This window comes from Panthera tigris, chromosome F2, assembly GCF_018350195.1.
Source record: "Panthera tigris isolate Pti1 chromosome F2, P.tigris_Pti1_mat1.1, whole genome shotgun sequence".
NCBI classification, from domain to species: Eukaryota; Metazoa; Chordata; class Mammalia; order Carnivora; family Felidae; genus Panthera; species Panthera tigris.
Window position 1 is genome coordinate 25,758,770 of NC_056676.1, and position 19,291 is coordinate 25,778,060.

Sequence of the window (19,291 nt, forward strand, 5' to 3'; positions counted from 1 at the left end):
CACGTGGGATCAAATTACATAGGGCCAGGAAAGATGCAAGAAAACTGAAGAAATAAGGGTGAAGAACAGAGATGTTTCCCATAGTAAAGAGACTAGAGTTGGTTAGGGAGCATCTCAAATGCTGAACTGATAATCACATCGCTGAAAATGAATATAAACTCCTTAGCCACTCTCCAGAACTGTGGAACCCCATGAGGTGGTTATTACTGGAAGTTGAGTTTGCTTCTATTTGATGGTACTATTTTGTTATCCAAGATTGCTAGGGAATTCACTTTCAATCATTAATCCTTTCACCCATTTCAGCCCCTTAAGACCCCTGCCTTCTGGCAACTATAAATCTGTTCTCTGTACCTAAGGGTCTGAGTTTTATTTTATTTTGTTTGTTTGTTTTGTTTTGTTTCGTTTTAGATTCCACATATAAGTGAACTCATGCACTATTTGTCTCCATGTATTTTTTAAAATTTCCCCTTTGATTTTTTTTCAATGATCCAGTGGTTGCTCAGTAGCATGTTGTTTAATTTCCGTGTATTTATGGGCTTTTTTCCCCCCAGTTTTCTTCTTGTAATTAATTCCTAGTGTCATACCATTGTGGTTGGGAAAGATGCTTGTTATGATTTCAGTCTTCTTGAATTTATTGAAGCTTGTTTTGTGCCCTAACATGTGACCTATCCTGGAGAATGTTCCATATGCACTTGAGAAGAATGTATATTCTGTGGCTTTTGGATAAAATATTCCGTGTATATTTATTAAGTCTCACTGTTCTAATGTTTTGGTTAAGGTCAATGTTTCACTATTGATTTTCTGTCTGAATAATCTATTTATTGATACAAGTAGGGTGTTAAACTCCCCTACTGTTATTGTATTGATGTTAATTTCTCCATTAAAGCCTATTAGTATTTGCTTTACATACTTTGGATCTCCTATGTTGGGTGCCTTTATAAAGTTATATCTTTTTGTTGGATTGACCCCTTTATCATTATACAATATTCTTCTTTGTCTTTTATTAGTCTTTAAAGTCAATTTTGTCTGATATGGATATACATACACTGGCTTTCCTTTTGTTTCCATTTGAATGGAATATATTTTTCCATCCCTTCATTTTCAATCTCTATGTGTTCTTAGATTTGAAGTCTTATAGGCAACATGTAGGTGTGTCCTGTTTTGTGTTTGTTTGTTTGTTTGTTTTTATCTATTTAGCACTCTATGTCTTTGCTTGGAGAATATAGTCCATTTACATTTAAAGTAATTATATACTTATTGACATTTTGTACATTGTTTTCAGGCTCTTTTTTTTTTAATGTTTATTCATTTCTGAATGACAGAGAGAGACAGAGAACAAGCAGGGGTGGGACAGAGAGAGAGGGGGGACACAGAATCTGAAGCAGGCTGTCAGCACAGAGCCCAATGTGGCGCTCAAACTCAGGAACCACAAGATCATGACCTGAGACGAAGTCGACACTTAATCAACTGAGCCACCAGGCTCCCCTGGCTCTTTTTATATTTTTTTTCTCTATTCCTTTCTTCTTCTCTTTCTCTTTTTTCTTGTGGTCTGGTGACTTTTTTTAGTGTTATATTTAGATATTCCTTCCTTTATTTCCTTTGTGCATTTGCTATAAGGTTTTGCTTTGTGGTTACCATGAAGCTCACATATAACATTCTATAATAGTCTCTTTTAAATTGATAGCAACTTAATTTTGAACACACTCCAAAACTCTCATTTTTACATCTCCCCTCACATTTTATGTTTTTGATATTATGTTTCCTCTTTTTTTTTTAAACATATAACCCTTAATTAATTACTGTAGTTTTAGTTAATTTTACTTCTGGTATCTTTTAACCTTCAGGCTAGCTTTATAAGTGATTTATCCACTTTCTTTTCTACATGTTTACCTTATCTAGAAAGATTCTTACTTTTGTATATTTTCTTATTGTTAATCAGTGCCATGTCTTTTCAGCTTAAATAAGTCCCTTTAACATTTCTTGTAAGGCCAGTTGAGTAGTGGCAAACCCTTTCATTTTTGCTTATCTGGAACTCTTTTTCTGTCTTTCAATTCTGAAAGATAGGTAAAACATTCTTGATTGGAAGGGTTTGTTTTTGTTTTTTGTTTTTGTTTTTGTTTTTGTTTTTATTTTCCATTTTCAGCACTTTGAATATTTGATGCTACTCCCTTTGACCTGCAAAATGTCTGCTGAAAACTCTGGTGATAGCCTTATGGTTTCCCCTATACATACAAGTTGCCTTTCTCTTGCTGCTTTTAAGGTTTTCTCTTTATCTTTGATTTTTGACATTTTAATTATAATGTGTCTTGTTTGGATCTCTTTGGATTCATTCTATTTGGAACTCTCTGGACTTCCTTGACCTGGTTGTTTCCTTCTCCCAATTTGGGCATTTCTGAGCCATTATTTTTTTCAAATAAATTTTCTGATTTCTTTTCTTTCTCTTCTCCCTCTGAGACCCCAGAATGTGAATGTTGTTCTACCTGATGTTGACTCATAGGTCTCTCAAGTTATCTTCATTAAAAAAAAAAAAAATTTTTTTTTCTGCTCCATCTAGGTAATTACGATGCTTTGTCTTCCAGCTCACTGACCTGTTCTTTTGTGTCATCCAGTCTGCTGTTGAACCTCACTAATGTATTTTTCAGGTCAATTATTGCATTCTACAGCTCTGTGTCTTCTGTTTGGTATTTTCTTATATTTTCAATATCTTTGCTGAAGTCCTTATTGTGTTTCTCCATTCTTCTTTCAAGTTTAGTGAGCATATTTGTGACCATTACTTTGAATTCTTTTAAAAAATTTTTCTAATGTTTATTTATTTTTGAGAAGGAGACAGGGCATGAGTTGGGGAGGGGCAGAGAGAGGGAGAGGCACAGAATCTGAAACAGGCTCCAGAAGAGCGGAAGAGCATAGGCGGCAGGGAACACCACAGGCTTCAGAACCACAGTGGGAAAATTCTTAGACTCTGCATGGCTGCAGGTTTCAGCAATACTGTGGGATAGTACTTTGTGCACTTGTGCTGGCCCCAGATTGAGGGGATGGAGAATGCCATGAGCACTCACGCTTACCAGCTCCAGCCAGTGTGGAGGAGAGTGTCATGACCCCCTGCACTTACTGGCTTTAGCAAGGGAGTGACAGAATGCCATGACCATTCACCCTTGCCTGCCCCAACCAGGAAGTGGGAAATCACCACAACTGCCTGCAATCAGAAGCATGAGCTCTGCTCTGCAGAGCCACGAGACAGTGCTGTGATCACTTGCCCCTGTCCACCCCAGTGATGCAGTAAGAGTGCGCCATGCCTGAGTGCCTCTGCCAGCACTAGTGGGTAGGTGGAGAGTGCACAAAGGGTGACCTCCAGAGCCCTTGTCTCTGTAGAGAATCCCAACTCCCCCTGTCACTCCACCATATGCCCTCAGAACAGCAAATGAGTTTCTACATACTGTCCAGGAGGTTTTCAAATTGGTGTTTTTGCTTTGGCTCCTAGAGTGAGTGAGACTGCATGAAGTCATTTAAAAGAAGGATCTCAGTTTGCTAGAGCATTTTGGGTCTCTCTCACATATAGGCCCCACTGGTCTTCTAAGCCAGAATCTTTTTAAATTTTTTTAATGTTTTTATTTATTTTTGAAGGAGAGAGAGACAGAGCATGAGCGGGGAGGAGCAGAGAGAGAGAGGGAGACACGGAATCTGAAACAGGCTCCAGTCTCCCAGCTGTCAGCACAGAGCCCGATGTGGGGCTCAAACTCACAAACTGTGAGATCATGACCTGAGCCGAAGTCAGACACTTAACCATCTAAGCCACCCAGGTGCCCTGCTAAGCCAGAATTTGGGGGGAGCTTACCTCTCCCGTGCAGATCTCAAGGGGTGTCTAATGTGAGGAACAAACCCCTTGGTCCTGTGGAAGATGCATTGTACTGGTGAGATTCCTTCTTATTGTGTGTTATCACTTCAGAAGTGGGGGTTTTGGTGAGATTGTCTCAGCCTGTCCTACCCAGCTGGATGTGGTCCTTTTATTCTTTTTTGTGGAGTAGCAGTTAATTAAGTTTTCAGACTCTTTCAGAAGAAAATGATCCATATGTGTCTGTAGATTTTCCTTGTCTATGGAAGGAGGTGAGTTCAGGACCTTCCTACCCTGCCGTTTTGGCCCCATCCAGAATAACTTTCATTTTATTCTTGTTTATGTTTTTACTTCAGTTTGTCTTGTATTCAAAATACACAGGTTTATACTTGAAAATTTAGAAAATGCAAAGGAGTATAAAGGAACAGGAAAATCATAACCTTGTGTTCATTGATTTCCTTCTCAAATATTTACCTAACACTCTCCCAAGCACTGGCAATTCAACAGTGGTTCAGGTGCCACAGCTGACCTCAAGACACCCACAGTCTAGCAGAGGAGACAAACACGTAAGCTGGCACTTCAGGGAAGAATAATATCGACACTACAGATGCACAGAAAGTATTGCAAGCTGGGCACAAAAAAGGTTTTCCACAGAAGGTAACACATAAATGGAACCTTAACAGTTATTTTCTTTATTCCTTCATTCCTTTGTTGGTTTACAGGAAGGAGGGAGTAGGTGTTTTGACTGAAAAACAGGTGAGAGGGAATGTTTAGACAGGAGATTGGAGGCCAGGGTTTGGAGTGTAGAAAGAAACACTTGTAGAAGAGTTGGGTTTGAGTAGGCAGAGGAACAGACGTCTCATTCTTCAAGACTGATAATTATTCTTGTTTGATGTAGTAGAATAAAAGAAAATTATGGAGACAAATATTAAGTCGTGTTTCCTCAAGAAGAGTAATGAAGGTCTGAAGCAGTCCTTGAAACAAATATAGGAGTTAATTGATCAAGAAAAGATGATCCTGCAAAATTGAGGGCCTGAGATTAAAAAAAAATTTTTTCTTTTAATGTTTATTTATTTTTGAAGAAGAAAGAGACAGAGTGTGAGCAGGGGAGGGGCAAAGAGAGAGGAAGACACAGAATTCAAAGCAGGTTCCAGGCTCTGAGCTGGCAGCACAGAGCCCAATATGGGGTTTGACCTCAGGAGCTATGAGATCATGACCTGAGCCGAAGTCCAACAATGCTTAACCAACTAAGCCACCCAGGCACCCTGAGGGCCTGAGATTTTTAAAAGATGACTTTGCAGTGATCCTGATCATCATTGTTTTTGTGTTTCTTAGAAGCACTGCTTAAAAAAAAAAAAAAAAAAGAAAAAGAAAAAAAGGTACATAATCGGCATGTAAATCCTAGCAGCAATTACTATTGTCATGGTAGTATTAGCTCATTTTTGGATTTACAAAGTTAACACAAAAGTATGGAGAAGCAAGAGAGTCAAAATTTTGCTTTTCTCAATTATAAATTAGAATAGGATGGGAAAAGTTGACTATGTACCTAATTTTTATCAACTTTAAAATCATAGGAGTTATGATATGCTCTTGCAGGGAATTTTCCCCTTAATACAATATTTTTTCATCACACCATCTCCTCAGAATGTTACTAATCAACAGTGTATTTTATCCTCAATTGTGCATCTTCAAAATCTACCCAGCTAACAAATGTAAACTTATACCTTACCTTCTGCATGAAGCATGCCTTATGCCTTCACTTCTTGAAATCTCATTGAAGACAAAAATAACACCCTCTCATGTAAAAATTCAACATTTTATTATATATGTGAGTTTCAAAATAGAAGATAGTATCGAGTTAGCAGTGAACAGACCTACTTTCCTGAACTACCTACAAACACGTGTAGAATTGAATGCTAGTCCTTCCAGCTTCACATTGCCCTGTGTAAGCTTTGAACATGGCAAGAGCTAAATCAGTAAATAATTTTAAAACAGTTGTGAACTGACCAAATTGAATAATCAGTTGTTTTCATTCCTAAAAATTCTGGGGCTAATGTCAGGAGGTTGAACAGAAATGTGGGGGTTAAGGGAGGAGTTCAAAGTGTAGAGAAAGGTATACAAAAGGCTCTATCAATTTCCAACCATTGGCACAGTGAAAATTGTAGTTGTCAACTGAGTGTGTTTGTTTTACATTTTGAAAGGGTTAATTATAAGCTAGTGTATAGGAAGCACATACTTCAGAAACATTTATTAGTTCACTTCATTTAAAAATGCAGAATATCAGGATAACTTGCCCTCAGAGAATAAGTTAAAATCTATCATAAACCTATTATAAGCTTTCTCTTGGCAGTGAATCTGCTTATCTAACATCAAATTCAACTGTACTTTTTTTTTTCCTCTTCGTTCACATCTCTAGGAATGATCACTAATTTCAAACAAAACCCGATCGGTCAGTTCTGATCCATCCATTTTCTTTTTCTTTCTTTTTTTTTTTTAAGTTTATTTATTTTTGAGACAGAGAGAGACAGAGCATGAATGGGGGAGGGTCAGAGAGAGGGAGACACAAAATCTGAAACAGGCTCCGGGCTCTGAGCTCTCAGCACAGAGCCCGACACGGGGATCGAACTCATGGACGGCGAGATCATGACCTGAGCCAAAGTCGGCCGCTTAACCGACTGAGCCACCCAGGCGCCCCTAATCCATCCGTTTTCAACTGATTGACTCTTTGATAGCTTCACTGTGACGAGGACTGTACTTTGCACCAACATCGAACATTAGATTCAACAAATGTACTTTAATTTCCCAAAGTAGAAGGGGCTTTAAAGAAATTTCAAATAGCTTTATCAGAAAAATTAATATAAAAGTGAATTTCAAGCGTAGCTTGTTTAAAAAAAAATCCAAAACCCTGAATCTAAACACCAAGTCTCATATATAACGTTAGAAAAGATTTTTTTTTTCCACTTTATGTTTTCAACATTATCTCCAGGGTGTAATTTTACCCTCAACGCCGTAGAATCTCTTACTTTGTGTTTCTGCCTGGTTTCTACAACCGGAGCCAATATCTCCAACTTGTCAGTCACATACGCTAGATTGGAATAAGCAAACTGGGGAAAACAACAGGAATATTTCAAATAATCACCATGGCATATTGGGAGAATTGCTTGGGTAAATTGGCACAGCATTCACCAGTTCTGTTTATATTATTTGCCTGCTGATTTTGTTACTGTATTTCTTATTGTTTAATATACAGCAACAAGCTCAGGCACCTGCAGAGATGTTCAAAATCAAGCAGGCCTCCAACTACAGAAAAGCAATCTGTTTGCATTTTCTTAATTCAAATAAAAATTTATTTTCTCCTGTTTTTCAAAGTGTATGGCACAGCATGCTTAATTTCTGCAAAATTTCATCCAAATGGAGTTGTGGTAGCAATATTGGTTTTTCAAGCAAGATTGCTCTGAGGAGAAGAAGAAAGAAGCGGCATTGTTTTCATTGGTACGGGCTCTGAAAATACAAGCATCTCCCAGGCCACCCAGGTGGGTCTGGCTTTAGTCTCTAGAGGAGCAGCAGCATAACCTAGTGGAAAGATCCTGGACAAGGGCACAGAGGTTAAAGTTCTCCAGTCTAATCTTGAGACCACTAATCATTCATTTAGGCTGTGTCTCTAGTAGAAGGTGAAACAACTAACTGGTGGGAACAAGTCACTGATAGAAAATGGAAGAAATTGGTTTTTGCCATTAGGAATTTATACATCTGATAGAGACGTTTAAAGAAAACATCACCTAGTCAACATAATCAAGTGAAATTATGCAGGTGATCATATTCCAAATATTTGCTTTTAATCTTGGAAAAATAGTGACTGTTGTTCATGTCTACCTATGAAATTTAAAACTGTGCATAAAAGGTGCATAGAGACAAATAATTTTTATATGTCACAGTAGCTCTGTCACACATGTGACTTTTAATATTTTATTTTTTAAACTTACTTATTTTCAAACACAATATGTGTGCATGTATAATAAATTATACATAATCATAGGTCTACTTTAAGCCACGTAGTGCATTTTCTTGAATTTAAACCTCCTAATTTTATTTATTATATTTCTAGTTAAGATTACATTTTAAATTTGTTCCTTGCAAGCATTAGAATTCTTAGTAAGTGATTTAGTTTTATGTAATCTAGACATTTCTTTATGTAAATCACTGCAAAATATTAACCTGCATTAGGTAATCTAAAATATTTAGGGCAAGTAAGGGAAAAATACATTTTCTAAAATCTTTTTTTTTCACCAGGAAATATATTTTAAAGTTTATCCTCACTTCTATACATTCAAATTACTTACAAATGTATGACTAAAACATAAGGATATTTGAGATTGATAATAAAATTGAATTGCAGTTCTAAATCTCAAATCCTATCCATATATGTTGAGAAAAAAAAAGGATAGCAACATTAGCAATCGTAAATATTCTACATTTACCCTACGAATCCAATTGAGATGTACTGGATATCTCATCTCTGGATGAAGAATTTAGGAGCACAACATGCTACAGTATCCACTAACAAATACAGCATGAATAGAAAAGGTACTTTTAAAATAACAACAATCACCCTGGCCATTTCTATCCTTTCCGGCTGGATCTGTAGTCAGTGGTTCATAATTTCACTGGGATTAATTTGCCAGCATTCTGAAGACACTTATCTTATTTTCTGGAATTCAGAAAGGGATCAGCCTCCACACAATCTATTTCACTTATCTTTCAGAACAGCAGCACATGATGAAAGGAGATTCATGTTGAATGAATATATTTGTCATTGTCCGTGGTGCCTAGATTATATGAATATGACCTAGATGATGTTTTTTTTTTTTCCTGAATGCAATGGTACATACTTATGCATAAATAAATCCTATGCAGTTTAAGAACTATCCTTCTGATTCCCATTGTTAGTCATAATTGATGTCCTCATCTTGACCATAAGTTATTTTTTTCCTAGAAGAAGATTTTCTTGATTATGAAAGAAAAAGTAGGACTTCTATAAGCATTTTTGTAATGCTTAATGGTTCTTAAGTTACCTATTTGGATGCACTTGTGTTTGAACCCAGATTATAAATGCAAACTGCCTTCCTAACTCAGAATCTGTTTAGAGTTCAAAATTACTGTTATATAAACATACACACCCACTCACACACATAAATACGGATATATAATTTCAATGGTAGAGAACTGTAGGTAAAATGGATATTTCTAAGTATTTCTGTCTTTTTTTTTTTTTTTACATAAATGAACCTGGTTTCATTGAGTTTTCTTCATTTTCTAGATGAAAAGGAAGAGAGAAAATAAGAGACAGCAGACTCAATAAAACATAAATCAAAGTGCTAAACTTGGGAAATCTTGATAGATGCAACTTCTCTAGTAGTGACAATATAGGGGACACATTTCACTTTTAAACTTTTTTCCATTAGTTTTTTGACAGGAGCACACTAGTTCAGCTTTAATGAGATTCTAGTGTAAAAACTTCAGGGCTAAATAAAAGAAACAAATCAAAAGGACCGAATGATTGCCATTTAATGTGAAAGAATGGAAGTGCAAACAATCATTGTATGACAGCTAGCTGTGCTGGTCTCTGCAGAATGACAGGTAGAACAATTCAAAGTTACTGATCTAAAGACGGAATAACAGCTTCTATGTTTGAAGTGCTCCGAAGATGAAGAAATAAAACAGACTCTGAGATAAGACATGGTTAAACCTTTTAAATTCCATGCCCTATTGTCAGTATCATTTGAATGGTTTTGTACACTTTTTTTTTTTCTCTGAAATCATGTGATTGAGAGAAATAATTTTAGAGCTTGTTTTATGGTTTTATACTTTAGGCTTCAGAGATTTTTATAAGCTAAATAAGAATACCGCATATAGTATGCTTGCATAATCAAAACTGCATTTTAGTGGTTTGCTAGTCTCCGTATGTGTTGTAAGAGCTCACATTTGGGCTTGTATTAGTAAGGTAACTTACGCATCAGAGTTCTGCTTTGATTTGAACAAAGACTGATTATTTTTGTATTTCAACATAATTTTGATTTTATGTTTTTCTTTTCCTTTTTTTTATTTTTGAAAATAAAGAAAATCACCAATTCTTTCTTTCAATAAGGCTTTTTATCAGTGAAATAACCCATTCTAGTTACTGCTGGAAACAATAATCTGTAATTGCTGCTTTCAGTCCTAATTTGGCCTGTCCTTACTTTTTCATCTCAATCTAATCTAAACCTATTTGAGCAAATAAAATGATATTTACCTCATCCTATGTTACAAGCTTTCAAGATTACAGGCTTCAGGAAAAATCAATACAAAATACCATTTTAGCAGCAGGTTTGTGCTCACTAAGAATGCTAACTTTTCTTCCCAGTATTTCTGACTCTCAGCTATCCTGGAATGAAAGCAGAACTCATACCATTAAAAAAGAAAAAAGAAGAAGGAAAAAAAAAGACAAAAAAACAAAACAAAACACAAAAACCCACTTCGGTGATGCACTTGGTGCTGGGTTAGTAACCACTTTCAGTTTACAAGCCAAACTGAAGTGTGTGGTCAAGCTCCCAACCTTTAACTCTTGTTTCTGCATGATACATCTTACAGAGTTCACAAAAAGGAGGTTCTTGACCTCGCAGATGATTTTTTCAGACTCAAATACCATCTTCATTTATTATTTATTTGCTTCAAGCAGTTGGGACTTGAGGTATCATCATACCTGACTGGTTGATTTAAGGAAGTGGCCACCTCGCTGTGGGGGAATCTCATGAGAATAAAATCCTATTACTTTCCAAAAAGATTACTTCATTTACTTCCCAGAATAAGCTTTTGATGAAAACATTAGAATGTTGAGTTTGTAAACAACCAAGAATTCTCAGAAGTATTGCCCTTTTTTTTTGATGTCTCAAATGGAAGCTTATTTTTCTTTTTTTTTCTTTTTGTTTTCTTTTTTTTTTTTGGTTTGTGTCCTTTTCCAACTGAGGACTTTGTAAACACAAATAGGTTAGTTCTTGTAAGCAATCTTTGCTGGGATACTGCACTGTGGCATGTCTATATTCTCTAGCGGTCTAAAAGGTAGAACCCATTCTACCTTTTCAGACTTCTGGAAGTGTGCTCTTTCTCATCTCATTCTCATCTCTTAGCTTCCCTTGGTTTTTGAGTAGACTCTGTTTGGAAGGTTCTGTGAAGGTACACTAGTTTTTCTCTATAAGGTGTTAAGATGCGTGATGAGAACACTTTTTTTAAAGCAAGCCATAGACAACATTGCTGGGAAATGACATCATCCTTTTTTCCCACCTTTTACCCCACTAAGAAAAGTGGAGAAAAATGTCTGGTAAAAATTATCCCCCTAGGTGCTACAACAGAATGGTAAACACTAGGATTCTCAATAAATGTGGGACTAAGGAACATGTGCTACCTCTTCCGTGATTAACTGGTATTGCTTTTAAGAATGTCATGGTGTACACAATTTAAATAAACTTGAGGAAAGCTAGTAGTAGGAACAAAATTCATTTCCATAATATGAATTCTACTGTAATAAATAAAATTACATAACTGCTCATGATTCAACAATATTTGAAATTAGAAAACACTTTTTTCAGGGTGTCAGGGTGGCTTATTCTGTTAAGTCCAACTTAGGCTCAGGTTATGATCTCATGGTTCATGGGTTCCAGTCCCACATCGGGCTCTGTGCTGACAGCTCAGAGCCTGGAGCCTGCTTCAGATTCTGTGTCTCCCTCTTTCTCTGTCCCTCCCCCTCTCACACTCTCTTTCAAAAATATATAAACATTTAAACAATTTTATTTTTAAAAAAGCACCTTTTCCAAGACAGTGTTTTTTGACAGTTGTTACTATTATTATAAACATAATTTTAAAGCTTTCAAATGGCATACCTATATAATGTCATTCAAGAATATAACTTTCTTATTCAATTGATACTTATTAGGTTTTCAAATAATAGATTAAACACCATTTTTTGGTAATATACTCTTTTATATTAAGGAAAACATGTGTTCAGTAATAACCTCAAGCTAAAGAACTTCCAAGCTTAATCTGTTGCATAGTTAATTTCAAGAATATTCAGCACAACAAAGTAATGATACAGTAAAGCAAAATAATTTTTGTTACCTTTTGGTTCTTGTCATAATACATTTTACATCTACATCTATTATTGGATAAATACAGTAAAGCATTTTAAAAGTTCTCCAATATTCCTTTCAATACCATTACTGAATAATAATATCTCAATTTAATAATATATCAGTAAAAATATTTAATAATATCTCAATAATAATATCTTAATTTTTGTGTGAAATTCTCTACAAAATGTTAGATAAATATGCAATATATCCATTTTGAAAATTCTAAAAGTAAAACACAGACATTGAAAAAATAACATAAGACAAAGCAAATGAGGGCTTTCAATTTATTGTCTGCAATTATATCTATCATCATAACAACCTTAAAGCAATACCAAGCAGAATAGAAAATAATTATTTTATAAATAAAATATATTTATATTTTCTATTATATTCATTTTCTGGATAAACACATGTAATCTCTTACCTAAATATACTAAAATAGTCTTAAATTAATATAAATCTAAACACAGAATAGTAATTTCTGTGATCCTTTGAAACTGATCTTTTATGACAAACTTCATCTATGCACCATTCTAAACAAACAGTTAGGGGGTATCTGGATGCCTCAGTCAGTTTAAGTGTCCCACTTTTGATTTTGGCTTGGGTCATGATCTCACGGTTCTTGGGAGTGAGTGCTTCTTTGGGCTCTATGCTGATAGCATGGAGCCTGGCTGGGATTCTCTCTCCCTCTCTCTCTCTCTCAACCTAAATGTGTGTGTGTGTGACTAATAGTATGCCTATTTTAGGTATGGTTTAAGATTACTGATCTGGATTATGGCTGAGGCTATTTGCTATGAAGTAGAAAGAAACTGGTCATGCATGCAATGATCAAATTCATTAAATAAATATGATTAAATCAAAGCACTTTTGAGGTAAGAATCACTGAAGATAACATATAATTTAAGAATACAATTCAAATATTTAAGGAAAAGGAGTAAGGGATAGGTAGGGAGCAGAAATAGAGAGTACAGGAATCACAATTCGATGAAGTCTGGGAGTAGGGGAAGGGCTGATTACAAGGGTCATGAGGGAAATATTGATTGATAAAAATGTTCTATAGGTTTATTGTAGCAGTGGTTACATGGATGTGTGCTTTTATGACCTCAACAAGTACATTTTAAATGGGTTAATATTATTGTATGTAAATATACCTCAATAAAGTTGATTTCAAAAAACTTTATAGAGATCTCAGTCCAAATGTGTAATGTGTATGCCAAACAATGCTTTCTCAGACATAGTAGATTCTAGGGGGGGATCCCCAAGTGGTTCTGTTGAGAAGAATTATCTCATTTTGCAGCTGAAATAAAGGGGAAAAGGAAAAATGGGTGACCACTGTCATAAAGTCAGAAGCTAACCAAGACTGAGATGAGTCTCAGTCTTCAGATCAATGTTTTTCCTATAATAACAACACATTGGACTCACTGGTCCCTAAGTCTGTAATTGGAGTCATTTTGAGGCTTATAATAATAAAATTGTTCAAAACTATTATAAAGAACAAGAAATCAGTCTGGAATTATCCTCAAAGTTAACTATTTTTAAAATGTATTTTATAGGGATTTTTTAAATCTTCATTTTTATGCAGTTATAGAGTAAAAAGTTACAAATATCAAATATTTTCATGTATTGTAAACATTATGCTGGCTTTGTCAGAAGGGGAGACACTTTCGAAAGCAAATGGATGTAGAGAAGATTGTGAAGTGGAGAAAAGATGAGGTGATATAAGGATATAAGGCAAAATGCTTATGTTAGTATTGTGAGTCAATTTGAGAGAAACACAAAATAGTAAATGTATAAATGGAGCATCATTATATTTTGCATCTGTACAAACGTGATTTAAAAATAAGGATTTTGAGAAATCCAAGAAAATCTGAATCATGATAATGGAATCAATTAAATTGTGGATTTTTTTACATTCATTTAACTTATATTTAATGTTATTAAATTATGAACAAAATAAGTGAAATGCGTCAACAGAGTAAAAGACTTGTTCATTCAAAAGTTGGTCCCTATTGTTAAGTTCTCTACATCCTGAGGGTCAGGTGCCTTTAGTTCACCTTGACCTCCACTAGATGGCACTCTGGCACCCATGAGCGCATGAAGGAGCCACCTGCTTTTCTTGGTTTAAGGAATTAGGAAATAGCAACCACTCCCCTAAACAAATTACACATTCTTTTGGCGTAACATATCTATGGAAATACCTAATGACTTCAGGTCTTCTTGAATCCTCTCTTCAAAGTTCTTTATAATTTTCTCTCATGGTACTTACTGAACAGACTCTCATCCTGGTACTTAGCTTTAATTAGGGGTAAATTCTGGCTACATTCTTAAATATGAAGTAGTTACCACTGTATTAAAGTTCCTCAAGCAGACCATGGCTTCTGCAAAACCTGTTCCACTATAGTTAGTTCTTAGTAACATTAACTGCAAAAAAAAATATATATATATACTATCCATAGCAAATTTCTAGGGACAATCCTAAGTATATGCATGTCCAAATCAAAGAGGTAGTTATTTTCTAGCCCATTTCTTAAAATACTTTTTGAAATTCTCTCAGCGGAATATTACCATAAATACTCTATTTTTTCTTTTATTAATATGAGCATCAATCTCTCTGGATTTCATGATTCCAAACTAAGTTGGAAAAAAAAAGTAGTTTGCCCTAATAGCCTATTGTATTAAGATAACTGCATTTTTTTAGTTACTTAAATATAAATTCAAAAAATTACCATTTATAATCACTAACAGTCTAGTGGTAAAGGAATCTTGTCTCTTTGGCCCCTCTCCAAATCTCTTACAAGTTCTATTACATAGGTCAAAATAGGGGATTCCTGTTACCTCCTGAAACCCATGACATCTCTAATTAACCTCCCAGGGTACGTGGGTCGTGGATCAGCCTGGTGTGTGAAACTTGCACTTCGTAAATTACATCCGGGACTCACCTTTTAAATATGGAAAGAATAATTTGTTTAACACAGTATAAAGTAGATGGAATCTACCAAAGCTAAGATACAAGATATTTGAAAAACAATCTACTTGGTAATAAGAACTTATACCCTGTTTCTCAAAAACAAAACTCAGGCAATGGCAAAAAATGCCATTTCCTTCACAGTGTCTCTCATCAGTGGGTTAGCAGAACAATCATTTTCACAGGAAAATTGTTTAGACTACGTGCTAAAGAGGACTAAATGTTTAGTTCGAATACACTGTTTTAATTTTATACATAACAGTCCAAAGAGTATTCCAAGTAAATATTTCCACTGAGAAAAAAAAATGAATTGGCAACTTTGTTACTTAGTAAATTATTCAAATCAAATTTCCGTTTTGGTATATAGGAATTACCTCAACAATATTTCCTACAAGATTGATTGGATCATAATTGAAAAGAAATGAGCGACTTGACTTTGTTCTGGATTCTGGGGCAGGATTTTTCTTTGAGATTGGCACATTTATATCTCTCTATACATTGACTATAAATGTACTGCATTAGAAAAAACTGCTTATCTTTAAGGTGACTTTAAACGTGGCTTCGTCTCTACCTTATTTTAGTAATACTCTCTTCTTTCATTTTCGTTTGGGTGAAGTATACCATAAATTCAGAATTCTGCTTCCATTTTGTTTGGGGCTGTGTGGTTTGTTTTAGTTTTTGTTTTTTACTGTTCAATAAAGAAGATCCTGAAACTAACTCTCTATAGCTAACGCACATCTAAAAGGATGGCAAATGAATCACTAAGACCTTACTGGGAAACTTCATAGGAATGGTAGACATAAAAGAACTAAAGGTAACAGATGTTTCAACAAGGCAATAGAAAGCCCAGATGTTTGGCATATTCATGTAGTGGTGATTGGACAAGTGAGAGTCATATTTTCCTTTTTTCCAAGAACCATTATGCTTCCTCTATTTAAGAAATCTTTTTAAATAAGCAGTGCTGGTAAGAGAAAAAAGGAAGAGAAAAAGGAGAAACAATACAACAACCACCTAATTTACTTGCCCTCATGGTTTTTGACAACAATGTAGGGAATTCCAGAGAGAAAACGGATATTCATGCATAGCGAATAAGTATTTTTTTTAAAAAATAAGCATTACCGAAAATGAGATAACATGAAAGGAAACAAATATTTTACTATTTCCACAGTTATTATTTTAGACATACATTGGGACTAGGCTAGTACAGTTAATCATCCTGTGAAACTGACTCATTTCTGTACCGAGATTGGAGAAAATGAGTTTGGGAATCATTTAAAAATATTGTATATTTCTCAGTAGTGAAATACTAAAAGCTTGTGTCAGTGAATATATGAATGTACATAAATAAGCTCTTTTAGAAAGCACAACTTCTGACTCTTTTATCATATGTTCAACTGATACAAAAGAGAGAGTTTTATAAACAACGCTAAAATATTCAGAATATTTCACTTAAAGTTCTTGAGAAAAATTTTATTTATATAATTTTCATACTATCCATGGTAGAACTAGAAAAAAACCCCAGGATTTTAGATATCTCATCCTACTCTTCGTCTAGAAAGTGATTTTTTAGCAAAATAATTTTCAGGAGATTGTTGAATACATGCGACCCTTGATTTTTAAATAACTCTGCTTCATGAGAATAAAAGCAGAAAAAAGAAAGAAAGAAAGAAAGAAAGAAAGAAAGAAAGAGAAAGAGAAGTAGAAAGAAAGAAAGAAAGAAAGAGAGAAAGAAAGAAAGAAAGAGAAAGAGAAGTAGAAAGAAAGAAAGAAAGAAAGAAAGAGAGAAAGAAAGAAAGAAAGAAAGAAAGGGAAAGAAAGAGAGGAAGGAAGGGAAGAAAGAAAAAAAGAAAGAGCCATACAATACAGTATTGTGTGGATTAAAAAATACGTGTATTTAAATAGAGTCAATATCAGGTCCTGAAATAAAATTTTATTTTCTTTATGGGAAGAAAATACAGTTTTTCCTTTAATAGACTACGTATCCCAGGATGATTTCAATGTATTTTCACTTAGAAAAGCTAGCTGCTATTACATATGAATTTTCAAAGCTTGGCAAGGCTTTGGAAGGAATGATGAAAATTACTATTGCACGACCTTCAAGTTTTCTTTGTTTCATAAAGGGCTAAGATAGCATTTTTGTCATTTTTCTTTCAGCTCTGGTCTTTCATCATAAATATCAAAGCATGCAATTATGCCTTCTATCCTACTACAGTCTGCCTGTTTTCCTAGCCACGGTGATGGTGTTTTCTCTCTCTTTTGCAAGGCTTTATTTTGTTTCTTGAAACTCTGAAAACAATCTCATAATTTGTTGAATAAAGTGAATTGTGAGAACAATGACTATTAGACTGACAAAATATTGTTAAAACAATAATGATATTTTTATCAAAGCCAACATCAGACGCTGAGACATTTCTCTACTAGGCCGAGGGTCACTTGTACCATATTCAGAGTAGAATGATTTGACCTACAGGTGGGATTTTATTATGAATGCTTATTATGAGAAGCAGGCTTGTCTAACCCCATGCAGCCTGGAATTTCCCTATCTTTCCTTTACTTCTCATATTAAACCTGCCTGCTAAATGTGTCTTATTATTCTATCTGAATACACATTCCACATATTTTATCATAGATCTATGGTTCCCCAATGTTTATTTTTCATACTTCTCTCACACTCGAACTATCCTAAATAGGTCAGTCTGGTAAATTAGCTATAATTTTCTATTAAATTCCGAAGTCATAAGTTAAAATAGCATACAAGGTAGATTAAGGCAACAGATACAATAGTTTTGTACATAGTATGTCCTCATTCTGAGCAGTGGGTAAGATCTTGAAAAATCATAAGTTGTAGGAATTTATATCCTGGAATCTATCCCCACATTTGTTTCCATTAATATTTCAGAAATTACATGAATGAAAAGATAAGTTGTCCCTCAGTATAATAGAAATTATGCTTAAGCACCTGATTATTCACCTAAAGAAATAATAGTGTATCTGGGCTCCAGAACCAGACAGACATGAACTGAAATTCCTCTTTCTTTTCTTACAGATGAACATCATTTACTAAGTTATTTAACCCATAAAATGGACTCAATAATAGTAACAACCTCCTAAAGACATTGGAAGGATTAAATGACAAACTGCATGCAAAGAATTTGGCCCAGTGTGAGGCAATAATGAAATAAATTCATTATGGCTCTTAGCTATTACTGTTTTGCTGACTTTGCCAGTTTTTCAATTTATGCATGTGAGAAAATTTTGATGTGTAACTGTGTGCCACAGGTACATTTTATGAAGAAGGATGACCGCTCCTGGTTCAGCAAGTAAGCTGGCTTGATTTCCAAGTTGAACTGAGACGACAGAGCAGGCTGCTTCTTTGATCTAAGGTAGGGGGATCCTGCAAGCAAGGATGAGGAAGACTGAAGTGCAGAGAGATCAAGCCACGCACACCATAAAAATGAAATAACTAGAGATTGGAAAAAGGCAATGAAAAAGCATGCTGGGCTTGGCTGAAGTCAGACAACATTCAAATATATGCAGGGGTTTGAGAATAGCTAGAAGGCAAACCTCGGAGTGAGATTTCCATACAGTGACTATGAGCAAACTGTTACTGCCGAGTTAGAGCATTTAAAATGATATTTTAGGAGCGCCTGGGTGGCTCAGTTGGTTAAACGTCTGACTTCAGCTCAGGTCATGATCTCACGGTTCGTGGGTTCGAGCCCCACATCTGGAGCCTGCTTCGGATTCTGTGTCTCCCTCTCCCTCTCCCCCTCCCCCACTCACACTCTGTCTCTATCTCTCTCACAAAAATAACATTAAAAATTAAAGAATAAAATAAAATGATATTTTATATGACATTAGATGGTCAAAGATTTTTTGCGAGAAGAAAAGTAGATTTGGGATCTGGTCCTGTATTCAAGTTCACTCTTCCTTTTACCAGTGGAACCTGCCTCAACAAGTCAATAACTTCTCTGATCTTATTTCTTTGAAAGCTCGTGATCCCTAGGGCTGGGTTGAGACAGTGAGGCATTCACTGTCAAGAGGAAGAGAGGAGGGTCACTGGGCTGGCTCAGTGCGTTGAGCATCCAACTCTTCATTTAGGTTTAGATCATGATCCCAGGGTTGTGGATCAAGCCCAGGGTCAGGTGCATGCCATGGAGCCTGTTTAAGATCCTCTCTCTCTCTCTCTCTTTCTTTCTCTCTCTCTCTCTCTCTCTCTCTCTCTCTCTCTCTCTCTCTCCCCTGCTTGTGCTCTCTCTCTCTCTCTCAATAACAACAACAAAATAATGATAAGGAAGAGAGGAGAGTGAACCACAGTCAAGAAAAGATGGTACAATG

General features: G+C 35.3%; 1 long non-coding RNA gene across 1 annotated transcript in view; it reads left to right on the forward strand.

Annotated features, from left to right (window-relative positions):
• LOC122235124 overlaps positions 1-18,095 on the forward strand; it is a 52,124-nt gene extending 34,029 nt beyond the window's left edge. The window contains exons 4-5 of the long non-coding RNA XR_006213256.1: positions 7,199-7,362; positions 18,003-18,095. This is a non-coding gene — a long non-coding RNA (uncharacterized LOC122235124). The remainder of the gene's footprint in view (positions 1-7,198; positions 7,363-18,002) is intronic.
• The last annotated feature ends 1,196 nt before the right edge of the window (positions 18,096-19,291 follow it).